The following is a 15,515-nucleotide window of genomic DNA, read 5'->3' as shown; positions in this document are numbered from 1 at the left end:
CAAACAAATGAGGCCATTCCTTTGTCTGTTCCTAGTACTACATCGATAATGCAGGAAACAGCTGTTTCCTTGGGCGGGGTTGCCCCGGGAATGGATAAAGGCGAGCAAGTGTGAATATGTCCATGTGTCTATATGTATGTGCATATATACGTATATATGCATATATGTGTATGAGAGTGGATAGGTCTTTGTCTTCCCTTTAGCTACCTCGCTAACGCGAAAAACGGCGATCAAGTCTACTATATATATATATATATATATATATATATATATATATATATATATATATATATATATATATATATATATATATCACACTTGACACTTGTACGTGATGAAAGTATGAAGGTGAAATCGCACTTCAGTACGAGTTCATACATTTTTATCTAACACGTAATTTTTCTATACATGTAGCATGACGTGCTTCTTGGAGACAATCCACCTGATCAGGTGCCAGTACTTAACAAAATTATTTAAATCCCAACATCACACTTGGTTCCCGCCGTCCAATACGGCGTGACCAAGTGTCGGTTCTGACATTCACATCGAACCTTACCATGTTATGGTTACAAGTACCTAGATATTCACCAACATGAGCATTAGTTACTAAGAGGTCCTGAGATGCAAGAACTAAATCATGTATACAAGCTTCCTCATCGTCTCGGTGACGGTTTGGTAAAGAAAATCACTTTTTTAACCCTAGTCAGATGAATCCCGGTTACGTCCTCTTGTCACCTTGAATGGACAAACACTCCCAATGAACAACACACCAGCCATTCTATGCATCGCATGCCACACACTGATGACATTCACTACCCTCACTGATAACAATGGCACAAAAAAAAAACACACAAACTAAATGCCTTCAGATCATTACCATTCAAAGCATTGCCAGATACAGACAGGCATGCTTATTCGACGAACTCATGGTAATACAGAGAGTCTCCCTCCTCTGATTACGAAACTCAATCTGTGAAGCCAGTGTTGATCTCGGTTGGGTTCCTACTGACGTTGAATTAAACAGACAGCAGATCTGGTCAAAAAGAAGAATCCCTCACCATCCTCTACAAACCATTCATTTGCTCCAACTTTAAACCATGCCATAACTACCTGGTCCTCTAATAAAACGAAGCTTGAAAACCTTGCAAAATAATCATTAGCTGCCTAGCATTATCAAACACGCATCACCTACGCAATGGCACAAAGATCCTCGCGATACAATCCTATCTCAACATTTTTGGAACTCACTTTCTGTGCACTAGCACTAAACCCTTCCCATCCAAACCACTCCACAACTAACCACCAATCCCAATGTAGGGATAAAAAGCTACATTGCTTCATACTTCAGTAACCACTCCTCACATATCTTCCACCCGTAACAAATATGACACTGATAAAACGCATACATACTGAAATCCGACAAAACGCATATATGTAGTGAAGTAACCCAAGTTCTGAGCAACTCCCCCCCCCCCCAACTTAAATCAAGCTGAAATTCCAACCTACCATATATATATATATATATATATATATATATATATATATATATATATATATATATATATAGGTAGCGTTAAGAACAGAGTGAGCCTTAGAGGGTACATCCTCACTTGGCCCACCTCTCCATTCCTTCTTTTAGAAAATTATAAACGGGAGGGGATTTCCAGCCCCCGCCCCCTCCCATTTTAGTCGCCTTCAACACGCAGGGAATACGTGGGAAGTATTCTTTCTCCCCTATCCCCAGGGATAATATATATATATATATATATATATATATATATATATATATATATATATATATATATATATATATTTCATACTATTCGCCACCTTCCGCATCAGAACAGAGGACTGAGCCCTTGAGGGAATATCCTCACTTAGCCCTCTTCTCCGTTCTTTCTTTCGTAAAATTGAAAACGAAAGGGGAGGATTTCCATCCCCTGCTCCCTCCCCTTTTAGTCGCCTTCTACGACACGCAGGGAATACGTGGGAAGTATATATATACAGGCCAGCCTTCACTAAAGAGATACAAAATAAAGCTCCAAAACTTTCTAATCACCACATAGATCATGCAGTCTCACACTCCTTCACCATCTCCAAACATGCCAGAAAAAAACACATTCCACAAGAGCACATTAACAAATATAATCGTAATTTCTTCCTATAGGTTAAAACTTAGAAACAGTCACTTTCCGTCAGCAGAAATCAGAAAATAAATCTAAACTGTACTGTCGTCCAGTTTTAGGATTCGTCTGGAGTTTGTATCATCCTTGTCTCCAAATCTCTGCCATATTTATTAGGCTGCTTCTCTTAGGTATGAATAGACTAGTTAAATCTTTAGTCGTTCGTGCTGTTCTACGGTGTTTTCAACGTAGGGGTATTTCTTATTCGTGACAAGTCGTAGACTCATTCCTTCGAAGGCAAGGAACATTAGTATGGGCAATTAGGTTAACACGGTTATCATCACGGCCTTGACTAGGTGTAATTTTTGGGTCTTTGGGAGGTGTCAGAATCTGTACCGACTGGTCAGGGCAGCTTGTTGATATGATATATTATACCCGTTGATGTCAATGTGTGACCCAGGGTTCGACAGGTCTTCCTGTGTGCTGTTTAGTAACCTTCTATGGTTATATCGTTGGGTTATATTCTTCCAAGCGCCATTGAAGTAAATCGAATTTTTTGCTTTTATTTTCCCAGTCCTTTTTCGAATTTGTTTAGTCTGGGTGTCTCTGACTGTACTAAACGGGTATGTTCTTCCATGGAATCGAGTAGTTCGAGACTACTCTTTGAGTGGCATCATCGGCATGCCCATGGCAATGGCATCAACTGGTTAGGGGATGTCAGTTGTGTATGTTACGCACAGTGTTGGTCATCGGACGGTGCCCTGTGGGACCCCGCTTGGAAGGGGAAATCTGGGTGATGTCCCAGAGGTGCGCTGGTTTAGAAACTCACACAGAAGTCTTTCTATACCCTCTGGTATGCCTTGTAGTAGTAGTTCGCACTGTAAGCCGTTTGCCCACATTTTGTCCATGGCTTTGCTTATGTTTCTTTGTATAAATGTACAATGTATTCCTTGTACTCTGGAAACAGCGATATTGTCTGTCGCAATCGAAATGGTAGAGGAGGTTTTCTGTCCCTACAGAAGTCGTAATGATTAGGGTTATTGCGTTTGTTGCTTTCAAGGTGCCGTCTTCACCCAAGGTTTATAATTCTTTCAAAAAGTTTCCCCTGGGACTCCTAGATGGGGATGTGGCGCGGTAGTTCGGCAAGTCTGTTGTGCGAACTCAGGAAGTGATCTACCCTGTCGAAGGACAGGTGAACAGCAATACCCGAGACATGGAGCAGTGAAAGATCTTAGCAGGTATAAAACCACATCATGTACTGTGTGTGTACTCTCTGTGTGAGTTTCTTTAGCTGAGCGATCCCTATAGTACAGTTAGTGGAAACAAATGCGAGAAACCCTGTATATAAATAACGGGAATATTCAGGCAGAACTTTTCAATATATCTTAAGGCAACAACTTACACTCCAACTTTCAGCTGCTTTGAGAACTACGAGGAAGATATGAATGACGAAAAATTAAGTGAAAGACAAACAAAATGATTCAGCCACTCATGAAAAAAAGTTACTATAATATCCAAATCCAGATACAATAATCGAAGCGGCCCTTAGTGAAATAATGTGATAAATACAACAACACTTGAAAAAAAAAAAGAAGGGGATAAATGCCGATGTGTCAGCTCACGTCTCCGTAACATCAGCAAGCGGGCGACGCTGCTCGCGATAGCCTGAACTTCCCTTTCCGCTCCGCCTCAAATTTGACCTTCAAGCCATTTAACCAGAGCAAAGTTACCTCATATATGTGACGCACCGCCGCACGCGAGACCTGCGGAGGATGCAGTGACATTATCTCACCTCTGGACTGACTCATCTCTCTCTCTCTCTCTCTCTCTCTCTCTCTCTCTCTCTCTCTCTCTCTCTCTCTCTCTCTCTCTCTCTCTCGTTGTTTATTCTCCGTCATCACCATAAACGATGATGATATTAAAGATGATCCTACAACATTAAATGTCTGGCGAAAGGACACACCTCAGCTGTGACTGTTCTTTGGGACGTCGCCCTTTTGCTCTCGCCTCAATCTTATCACACAAACACTTACACTCCATCCTGAATCATACCCTCTTTGACCCTCCTCATTTTCCATCTCAGACTCTCTCTCTCTCTCTCTCTCTCTCTCTCTCTCTCTCTCTCTCTCTCTCTCTCTCTCTCTCTCTCTCTGAGTTAAAGAAGAAGCTAGAAGATGGTAGAGGAAAATGAGGGATGACCTGATTAGAACTTTTAAGTTTAAACTTGATAGATAAAGTAAACAGTGAACAGTTCCTCGAAAGATTTAGAGACAGAACAACCAGAGGACACAACTTGAAATTACACAAGAAACGCGTTAAAGAGGATGTAAAGCAGTTATTTTATACTATAAGATACTTGACACCACCCTTCACAACAATGACAAAAAGTGGTTGACCAATATCATGGCCGCCCACCAAGGCAGATTCACTCACAATGACCCCCATCTTTAAAACACTTAAACTCTACATTGGAGTTCCTGAAGAAGCAGTTCTATCTCCAATCTCAATTGCCCCCTTGTCTTCTACAGAGTTCATTTCCCTCTGCATGGAGCAAAATCTGTTTCCCTCCGTGTCTTAGAACTGATTCCATTTGCCTCCTTGTCTTCAACAGAGTTCGTTTCCCTGCTTTTCTGGAACAAAATCCATTTGCCTCCCAGTCTTGGAACTGTCAACTGGACTCCTTCTCCTGGAACCGAGTTAATTTTCTTCCTTGACTTGGATCAGGGTACCTTCCTACACGACCTCCCATTGCCTCCAACAAACCAAGTGAAGTTCCTCTCATGTGCAGACGAACCTCAATCACCACGCAACACCCTGGCACTACACTAGCAGCAACAAACATCCAATACCACGTAACACAGTTCGAACAACAGAAGTCTTCATCGGTAACTCCTGTAACCCTAAACGAACACGAATTCAGCTCACACCCTCCAGTCACCTTAAACACACTATCACCCCCAATAGACAAAACATCAACCATTAAAGGCATCACTGAAGAAACACATGGCTTTCACTCCCCAACACCAAGAACGCCAACACAAAAGCAACACATAAATCAAATGCCCCCAAGACACTAACTGGCCCCAGATTTGGACATGGAAAGAAATCCTTTTAACATCCTCAAATAAACAATGCATCCGCTACACTTTACACTACGCATCACCTGAGTGGTCTTCCGTCCTCTGAATCGCAAAAATAAAAAAATAAAAAACTAGAAACCACACAAGACAGTGCACTCAGAACAAGTAGAACAACTTCTCACAGATCCCCAAGCCACAACGAATACAACCCTGGCAAAGCACACATGCATACCCAAATGACCTGACTCGTTCTTAAAACTCCAACCCACCAGAAGCAACACTATCCACACTCCCTGGGCACCGTTCATCTTTACAGCACTACAAACGCCGTTACATTTCCCAAGACTCCTTTGGCGCCAGTGAAAACAGCGACCACTCGCCCTGCACTCTTTCATGTAGACGTACACACACATCACGACACTTTAAGAACTATGGTCGTATATATATATATATATATATATATATATATATATATATATATATATATATATATATATATATATATATATATATATATATATATATGAACGACAAAATAACAGGGTTAAGAAGCTATGTCCCTCGAATCAATCGGTAACCCACACGTCAAAGCTTACCACACAAATCCGAAAAGGTCACAGCAACACGTCAGCTTTTCCTAGCACACGCCGTGGCCAAACCATGAATGGTGACTGATACAAAAAAAAAAAAAAAGACACGTGAATGTCGAAATGTCATGTACAGTAGCGTGGTACGTGGGAGACCAGCGGATATCCTAAGCGTAGCGGAGGGGACATTACGGCGTCAGTAGCTACCGGAGGAATAATCAGTGCTACTGTCGTGCAGACTACTATGGATGAAGTTCAGAGCTGGTAAAGCAACGAAACTATTGCCGTCAGTATATATCATAGCCTACAGCACAGCAAGCAACAATGGTACAGAGAGCTCAGTAAAAACAACACAGGCAGCATAGCCATAACTGTACAGACAGCGCGGTGATAACAGTACTGACAGCATAGTAACAGCTATACAGACAACATGGTGACGACAGAACAGACAACAATGCAGTAAATGAACAGACCGTATGATGACAACGGTACACACAGCATAGTAACAACTGTCCAGACACCATGATAACAACACTACAGACAGCACAGCAACAGCTGAACAGACAGAGTAATGACAACAATACAGACAGCAGACTAACAACAGCACGGATAGCAAAGTAACAATATCATAGACAGCATAATAGCATCTCACAGATAGCATAGCAGCAATATCAGACAGCATAATAACATATCATAGACAGCAAGCAACAATATCACAGACAGCATAATAGCAATATCATAGACCGCATAGGAATATCAGACAGCATAGTAACAATATCATAGACAGCACAGCAACAATATCACAATATCATAGACAGCATAGCAACAATACCACAGACAGAATAGCAACAATATCATAGACAGCATAACATCAAAGACAGCATAGTAACAATATGAGACAGCATAGCAACAATATCACAGTCAGCATAGTAATAATAGCATGGACAGCATAGCAACAATATCACAAACAACGTAGGAACAACAGCACAGACAGCAAAATAACAATATCACAACAGACAGCATACAAGCACGGGATGTCAGGGAAAAAAAACAATTGAACGCTTATTCTATTCAACTCTCAGACAAAATACCTCACTTTACACTGCAACATTATGTGGACTTCCTGAGCGACGGGGAAGAGAAAAGATGGTAATCTATCCTTGCCTCCCGGACTTGTAACTTAACGAGCTCACTGTGATCCTAAAGGGAACTGTGAACCTAAAGGACAAAAAGGGACTAACATCCTAGTCGTGCGATGTGTTTCCTCTCCTCTGATAGAGTCAAAACACCAGAGAAGTGATGCACTGCCATCCCCGACGAATGGAAGACATTTCGGCTTTTGCTCTCGAGGCAAACAGGGGCATGCCAAACCTGGACTCCGGTGACGAATTGCTCTCTAATGTCATCCGAAAGCAACGGTCCTGCCTCGACGTCGAGGTAGGCAGGGTACGATCGCTGTCGTCCGACTGGATGTTTTCACCTACCTTTCTCCACAACACTTCACTGCTGGAGAGAGAGAGAGAGAGAGAGAGAGAGAGAGAGAGAGAGAGAGAGAGAGAGAGAGAGAGAGAGAGAGAGAGAGAGATTACAGACCAAAGTCCAAGCGTAGTGGTCGGCCTTGATTAACACTACTTAAAAAAAATCGCCTTAAAATTAGTGGAAGATATGGTTGGCAAAGCAAAGACTCTCCCTACCCCCATGGCAACACAGACGGAAAAAAGTTAGAAAAAAAAAATACCATGCAGGGTTAATATCATGCCTGAAGGAAATGTTCATAGGAATGTCATAGGGTAAAATGATCATGACATGAATGTGTTATGCATCACATCACCAACGACATGGATCCCTTAACTTTTTGTTATAAAGACAATAGTGAAGATGAACTTAAGCTCCTGCCTCGCAACTTACCATGTCTACATTACTCGTGATGTGGAAGACTGATACAATAATTCTTTCTTGCTCCCTTAAAGCAGACGACACGGGTTAATCAATGTTGCTGTTACCACAGCATGGCCTGGGAGAGATCAGTTGTTGAGAAGGTAGTATAATATCCCACAACATTTTGATGATTGATTCAATGAGTCATTCATTACCAGGGAGTGTTAACTGATGATCAAGCCTAATTCAAAAGGTACTAAGAGTGGTGCTCTGAATAACATGTTGTGGGAGCTTATCAAACACGTCAATAACGTCGTATCAAACACGTCAATAACGTCGTATCAAACACGTCAATAACGTCGTATCAAACACGTCAATAACATCATATCAAACACGTCAATAACGTCGTATCAAATACGTCAATAACGTAGTATCAAACACGTCAATAACGTCGTATCAAACACGTCAATAACGTCGTATCAAACACGTCAATAACGTCGTTGGTGAAGTATTTCGTGCAATTCTTGTAATCTTAGCCTATCTTCTTCAGTTACTATGGCACTGCTGATCTGCCCTTTGCGTCATCTACAAATTTAGACACATAAGTTATTCAGACCTACATCAATATCATTAAAGTAAATGATGTAAAGTATAGGACCAAAGACGAATCCCTGAGGTACCCCAGTGATAACGGGTGACCACGGCAACAATGCGCCGTTCATTACGACTTCTATCAAGTAATCACAAGGCCCGCAACCAGTCATCCCAAGGCCCGGACTTCATGCATCTATTCAACGAGATGGACTTTGTCGAGTGCTCTCTTGAAGTCCAGACATATATCTATCATTTTTGTCTGGTCGTGAGTACTGATAAAAGTCAAGGAGGTTTGCAAGGCATGATCGGCGCCTTTTAAAACCTTGCTGTGAATTATTTATCACACTGTGTTCTTACGGGTATGCTACGACTTTATTTCCAATAATTGACTCCAGAAGTTTACATATAATTGATGTGAGGCTACTAATTACCCGGCATTTCATGATTTTCCTTTTTGAATATATGAGTGACGTCTGCCAGTCTCCGTCCTGCGGTAAGATTCCAACCTGGAGAGATTCATTGAAAATATAGTTAACGGTTTGGCGTTTGAGGTTCTAATCAATCATGGATATAAACGACCAGGACCTGGATTTTTACTAGTCTTCAGCTTAACTGTGTTAGTACTTCTCTAACAGTGACGGTACATTCTGGTATCGTATTAGCGCTATCTACCGCTGCTTCCTAGTGTAAGAAAAAAAAAAAAATTAAGGATAGTTGCTATGCTTTTATCAACCACAATATGTTCCCTATCTTCGTCTACTAAGGATTTTATTCCACTCCTTATATGTTTCTTATCACTGATAATCTATAAAATCTTTTCGGGTGTCTCTGTTACTATTTCTTGCAATACTCACTTTATACTCTCTCTTGGCTTTTATTGACATGTCTTTGTGAAGTCTCTCCTAACTGTTATGTTGCGTTGCAATATTTCTTAAGCTTGTTATTTCTCCGTCGTACAGCTTTTGTGATACCTGGGGAGTAACATTCAGGCCTGTTGTTGGGTTTACTGTTTCTGTCGTGCATACAAACGAATGTGTCTTGGCGCAAAAACTGACGCTTGTACCTGGCCCATAATTCCTCTGGGCATGAACCAACAAGGGTGAGACTATTTAATGCCTCTTGCAACCCATTAAAATCGGCAAGGTGCAACAGGAAGCAAGTTGTATGGGCCTGGGGTTGTGGGGGTTCTCCAACACCGTCACCAATGTCGCACTGTAATTCAGGCGAAGCATATGACGCATCCCTTGCTGTGTATTGATCCCCCCCCCCCCCCCACAACTACGTGCAGAGTTAAGCAGATACAGACAATGTAGAATATACAATTTCACCTTCAACATTCGTCTCGACTGTGGAGATATGAGATCATTCCCACGCAACAGTGAGCGATCTTGTCCACTAACGTAGTGTTCTAGAAAGCGTGACTAAGTAGTAGCAGACAGGCTTCCCCCAACTCCGCTACTGCCGCTCCCTAGCTCCTCCACCTGTCGGTAAAAGGTCTTTGTTTGTTTCTCTGGTGTTGCGCATCCACATGGGGGAAGAGGAGATCAAACTTGAGATCAAACCATGTGGTAAAATGGTTAATCCTCATCATGAAATTCGACCAAGAACACTGGGGCATCGTCTCTACACAAATCAAGCCCTTAACTATGAAAATGTATCCGAATCTTCACTCCTGTTTTACTTTTCGATCTTAATGAACATTCATAGGCTACACAAGGGCTAATTCAGTTGCGCATCGTATATATAAGCGATAAAAAATGATGACTTCCCCCAGACACACAGGTCACAGAAACTGATAAATCGTACACAGAAATTCAACAAGCAGGGAATGTTAACCCAATATGAATGCACATGCCCACGTCACACCAACAATACCATAATAGGACAACCACTATTGACAAAGATATAGAGAAAGGCTGAACCCACCAAGCGGAAAACACAGAGAGGTTACTCCGTTCTGTCATCCTGTAGTACATGACTCACCCCTTATCCCTCGCAATATCTCCACTACGGAGTCATACATTGAACCCACACCGCACGTGACGTGTTTCATTACAATGGTCACATGACCATAGGTCAGTTCCAGCCGGCAGGTCGTTAGAGGAATGTGTTTAGAATTACGATAAGCTACGAAAGGAATTCCTTCAAGACATAAGCATATCTAGTGGAACTGTGAATATATGTGCTGCGTAGCCTACCGATCACAGACACTGCGCTTTCAGAATCAATCAACAGGAAGGCGAAGACATGGTAAAGACGTGAAAATGAATTGTAAAAAAAAAAAAAAATTCATGTCGAATAATCAGAAGTGATTAAAATCAGTGAAAAATTACTGCTAACCCTTAGATATGAGTCAATATGATATTCAAAATCATGACACAAACCACTTGAATAAATACAAAAGAGAATATCTCATAAATCAAGAGAAAGCTAAATCTGATAAAAGCAATCAACATAAAATCCTAATACACTGTATCTTACCGCATCGTGCAAAGGATATCATGAATACCAACAAATTTCTCTCTCTCTCTCTCTCTCTCTCTCTCTCTCTGACTACCGCTTTGTTAGAGAGAGGGAGAGAGAGAGAGAGAGAGAGAGAGAGAGAGAGAGAGAGAGAGAGAGAGAGAGAGAGAGAGAGATTAACGAGGACTATATCAGGATAGGATGTGAAAGTCTGGGGAAAAAAGGTTGAAGTGACACTGATGAAAAGGATATTGCGAGCTAATGAGAGAGGAGGGGAAGTAGGAAAACGGGTAGAGGCAATGCAAGGTGCGTGGGGAGGCGAGACAGCAGGACCGGGCGTGACGGTGTGCAGACCCTGACACAACACACACTAGCACTTTCATTCACTGACACTAATTATAGAGACATTAGTGCCACCCCTGGCGTCACGCCATCATATCACATACGCAAAAAAATCGTCTCACTAAAAACAGCTCAAGTGTATTTGTCGTGTGTTATTACGAAAACAAATCACTCCCCTTTATCACCTATCGCTGATTATAGCAACTAAGTTTTTTTCCTCTAGATTAATCTATAATAATCATCACGATACCATTAGCGTTTTGCCACCGTCAGGAGTTAATTTACTAAGTACAACTTACTATGCGGTACCGCAACATGATTATAGACTTTATTTACATGACACTGATTCATTCGCCTTTCATTATAAAATCCAGTGTCCAAAGATAAAAAGCCCACTGCGCGCCCTGCGATGAGTGTCCTTCACCAACGCTATCAGAGAAATGCATCATGTATACTTAAATACCGTCTTCCAAGTTGAATCAAAGATGGAGAGTGAGAGTCGTCCATTCATCTTGTGACGGATGACCTTGGTGATCTAAATACAATGACAACCATGGAACCGGCCCCATCCAGCTTTTTTTTACGAGTTACTATCTAATACAACCCGTCACTAAGAACAGTGAGTTGTTCAACACGTTACGCGTGACAACGGAGATACATCACGTGCTACCGACATCCCCAAACCATTTCTGAAGTGAATCAAAGTGGGAAGAGACAGGAATGACAGCAGGTGAACTTGGGCAAGTTAGGCCAATCCCGGTGAAGGAGAACTGGTTGTCCTCCCCCCCTCCCCCTCCCCACCTTTCCCCCGTCCACAGCCCAACACCGCATCGCGAGTCGCTTGGGGGGAACCCACCTCAGCCTCAACACACGGCGAGCCTCAGTTCAACCCCTGACGCTGTAGTGAGCACAAGCAGAGCGCCTCTCTCGTCCCGCATCCACCACTGGACACCTGTATCTAAAACCCCTCTGTGCAACGAGCATTATTTGTAAGTATTTGTTTCTTTACTTATACATATATCGTTAGATTTTTTGATGTACAGTTGATATTGGCTACGGTATGGGTGTTACTCCCGATACAATAAAGATTAACAAGTGCAAATTAGACATCACAGTCAGGTGGTGCGAGAGCTCACCTGACGGTTACCCTGCCCATAATGAACCTGTAACTACCTACTTGTGCTGTAAGTGGAGGGAGTTTTACATTCTTGGGGGCCCCGTGTCTTGAGTATTCTCCACAACCATGTAACTTTATAAACTTTCCCGTGCTGCCTGCAAAAATTTTATCATTCACTTTATTCATCTACTACGCTTACACTATGACAATACTTCTCTCTATGCTTTCTAACAAATATCTTCTTTCATATCATGTTATGGTCTCTGGTTGGTCAGTCAGTAAACACCTGTGCTGTCGAAGAGTGGTGTATCGTAGAAGCTTTGCCGGCACATGAGGATCTGACTACACCGCACATGCCTGCCACTCAAATGGATATATAATACTCACACTGCTATACTCTTCCAAATAAATGTATGCTTCGGTGTGACACTTCAGAACTTGGTAATTATGTTTATTTTCTTAAATGAAAAGCTTTATTTGTGCAATTATACAAGACAACGCACTTTTGTTAAGAGTGTGGGCGAAGGGTGCGCAGGTAAAGGTAGGGTAGATTAGCGAAGAAATAAAATGAAATGCGTCTTAACATACGTGTAAGGAATCAATATCAGCACAAACCGGGGCATACCAACCAGCCAACACATCCCCGACCTTGGACACGATTTACGGCCAATCACCGTGATATGGCACCTGTACCATGGCCCAGCAGACACGTACATAAATACACCCACCCACTGGACAACATATCCCCCCGTAATTGAAAATTTCCTGTGTGAGCTGACGACAATAGCCCTGTTTCTCCTTATAGGACAATCCTAGCTATAACAACCAAATGCACTAACAAATGCACGGAAATCTTCGGAGGGACATTATCTCATACCCGCCAAGGGCCTTTTCTCGAAATTGGCTGTGACGCTTATCCCGTGCATTACAACCCATATATGTATCCAGATATGAAAAGTAGTAGCGCTCTATTTTTCAACGTACCAAAGATGGCACGGACAATGTTTTGCCATAATGACCACCTCAGATTCCATATATATATATATATATATATATATATATATATATATATATATATATATATATATATATATATATATATATATATTATACTTTGTCACTGTCTACCGCGTTAGCGAGGTAGCACAAGAAACAATGAAAGAATGGCCCAACCCACCCACATACTCTTGTAGATACATACACGCCCACACACGCACATATACATACCTATACATTTCAACGTATACATATATATACATACAGACATATACATATATACACATGTACATAATTCAACCTTGCTGCCTTTATTCATTCTCGTAGCCACCTCGCCACACATGAAATGACAACCCCCTTCCCCCGCACGCGCGCGAGGTAGCGCTAGGAAAAGACAACAAAGGCCACATTCGTTCACACTCAGTCTCTAACTGTCATGTATAATGCATCGAAACCACAGCTCCCTCTCCACATCCAGGCCCCACAAAACTTTCCATGGTTTACCCCAGACGCTTCACATGCCCTGGTTCAATCCATTGACAGCAAGTCGACCCCGGTATAACATATCGTTCCAATTCACTCTATTCCTTGCACGCCTTTCACCCTCCTGCATGTTCAGGCCCCGATCGCTCAAAATCTTTTCCACTCCATTCTTCCAAATCCAATTTGGTCTCCCACTTCTCGTCTCCTCCACCTCTGACACATATATCCTCTTTGTCAATCTTTCCTCACTCATTCTCTCCATGTGACCAAACCATTTCAATACACTCTCTTCTGCTCTCTCAACCACACTCTTTTTACCACCACACATCTCTCTTACCCTTTCATTACATACTCGATCAAACCACCTCACACCACATATTGTCCTCAAACATCTCATTTCCAACACATCCACCCTCCTCCACGCAACCCTATCTATAGCCCACGCCTCGCAACCATATAACATTGGTGGAACCACTATTCCTTCAAACATACCCATTTTTGCTTCCCGAGATAAAGTTCACACCTTTCACATTTTTCAATGCTCCCAGAACTTTCGCCCCCCTCCCCACCCTGTGACTCACTTCTGCTTCCATCCGCTGCCAAATTCACTCCCAGATATCTAAAACACTTCACTTCCTCCAATTTTTTCTCCAATCAAACTTACCTCCCTATTGACTTGTCCCTCAACCCTACTGTACCTAATAACTTTGCTCTTATTCATATTTACTCTCGAATTTCTTGTTTCACACATTTTACCAAACTCAGTCACCAGCTTCTGCAGTTTCTCACACGAATCAGCCACCAGCGATGTATCATCAGCGAACAACAACTGACTCACTTCCCAAGCCCTCTCATCCACAATACACTGCATACTTGCCCAACCCTGCCGCAAACCGACATTCACTGAGAACCAGTCACTTTCCTCTCTCTCAACTCGAACACACGTCTTACATCCTCGATAAAAATTTTTCACTGCTTCCAGCAACGTGCCTCCCATACCATATACTCTTAATACCTTCCACAGAGCACCTCTATCAACTCTATCATATGCCTTCTCCAGATCCATAAATGCTACGTACAAATCCATTTGTTTTCCTAAGTATTTTTCTCATACATTCTTCAAAGCAAACAACTGATCCACACATCCTCTACCACTTCAGAAACAGCATTGCTCTTCTCCAATCTGATGTTCTATACATGCCTTCACCCTCAATTAATACCCTCCCATATGATCTCCCAGGAATACTCAACAAACTTATACCTATGTAATTTGAACATTCACCTTTATCCCCTTTGCCTTTGTACAATGGCACTTTGCATGCATTCCGCCAACCCTCAGGCACTTCACCATGAGCCATACATATATTGAATATCCCCACCAACCAGTCAACAACACAGTCACCCCCTTGTTTTTAATAAATTTCACTGCAATACCATCCACACCCGCCGCCTTGCCGGTTTTCATCTTCCGCAAAGCTTTTACTACCTCTTCTCTGTTTACCAAATCATTCTCCCAGACCCTCTCACTTCGCACACCACCTCGACCAAAACACCCTATATCTGCCACTCTATCATCTAACACGGTCAAGGTGAAGATTTGTAGAGGTTTTCAGAAAAGAAGAGAGAATGTTGGGATGAAGAGAGTGGTGAGAGTAAGTGAGCTTGGGAAGGAGACTTGTGTGAGGAAGTACCAGGAGAGACTGAGTGCAGAATGGAAAAAGGTGAGAACAAAGGACGTACGGGGAGTGGGGGACGAATGGGATGTATTTAAGGAAGCAGTGATGGCTTGCGCAAAAGATGCTTGTGGCATGAGAAGCGTGGGAGGTGGGCAGATTAGAAGGGGTAGTGAGTG

At 42.2% G+C, this 15,515-nt stretch overlaps 1 protein-coding gene and 1 long non-coding RNA gene across 2 annotated transcripts in view; one reads left to right on the top strand and one right to left on the bottom strand.

Annotated features, from left to right (window-relative positions):
• Nucleotides 1-15,515, bottom strand: part of LOC139753724 (uncharacterized) — a 105,551-nt gene that overhangs the window by 22,688 nt on the left and 67,348 nt on the right. The gene's annotated exons all lie outside the window — the stretch shown is intronic.
• LOC139753723 (15-hydroxyprostaglandin dehydrogenase [NAD(+)]-like) overlaps nt 11,955-15,515 on the top strand; it is a 63,944-nt gene continuing 60,383 nt past the window's right edge. Inside the window, exon 1 of the mRNA XM_071670472.1 lies at nt 11,955-12,056. The gene's annotated coding sequence lies outside the window, so the exon portion shown is untranslated. The remainder of the gene's footprint in view (nt 12,057-15,515) is intronic.

Source organism: Panulirus ornatus, chromosome 15 (assembly GCF_036320965.1).
Source record: "Panulirus ornatus isolate Po-2019 chromosome 15, ASM3632096v1, whole genome shotgun sequence".
Lineage (NCBI taxonomy): Eukaryota > Metazoa > Arthropoda > Malacostraca > Decapoda > Palinuridae > Panulirus > Panulirus ornatus.
The sequence above is the reverse complement of the archived record's forward strand: the minus strand, read 5'-3'. Positions and strand labels throughout refer to the sequence as shown.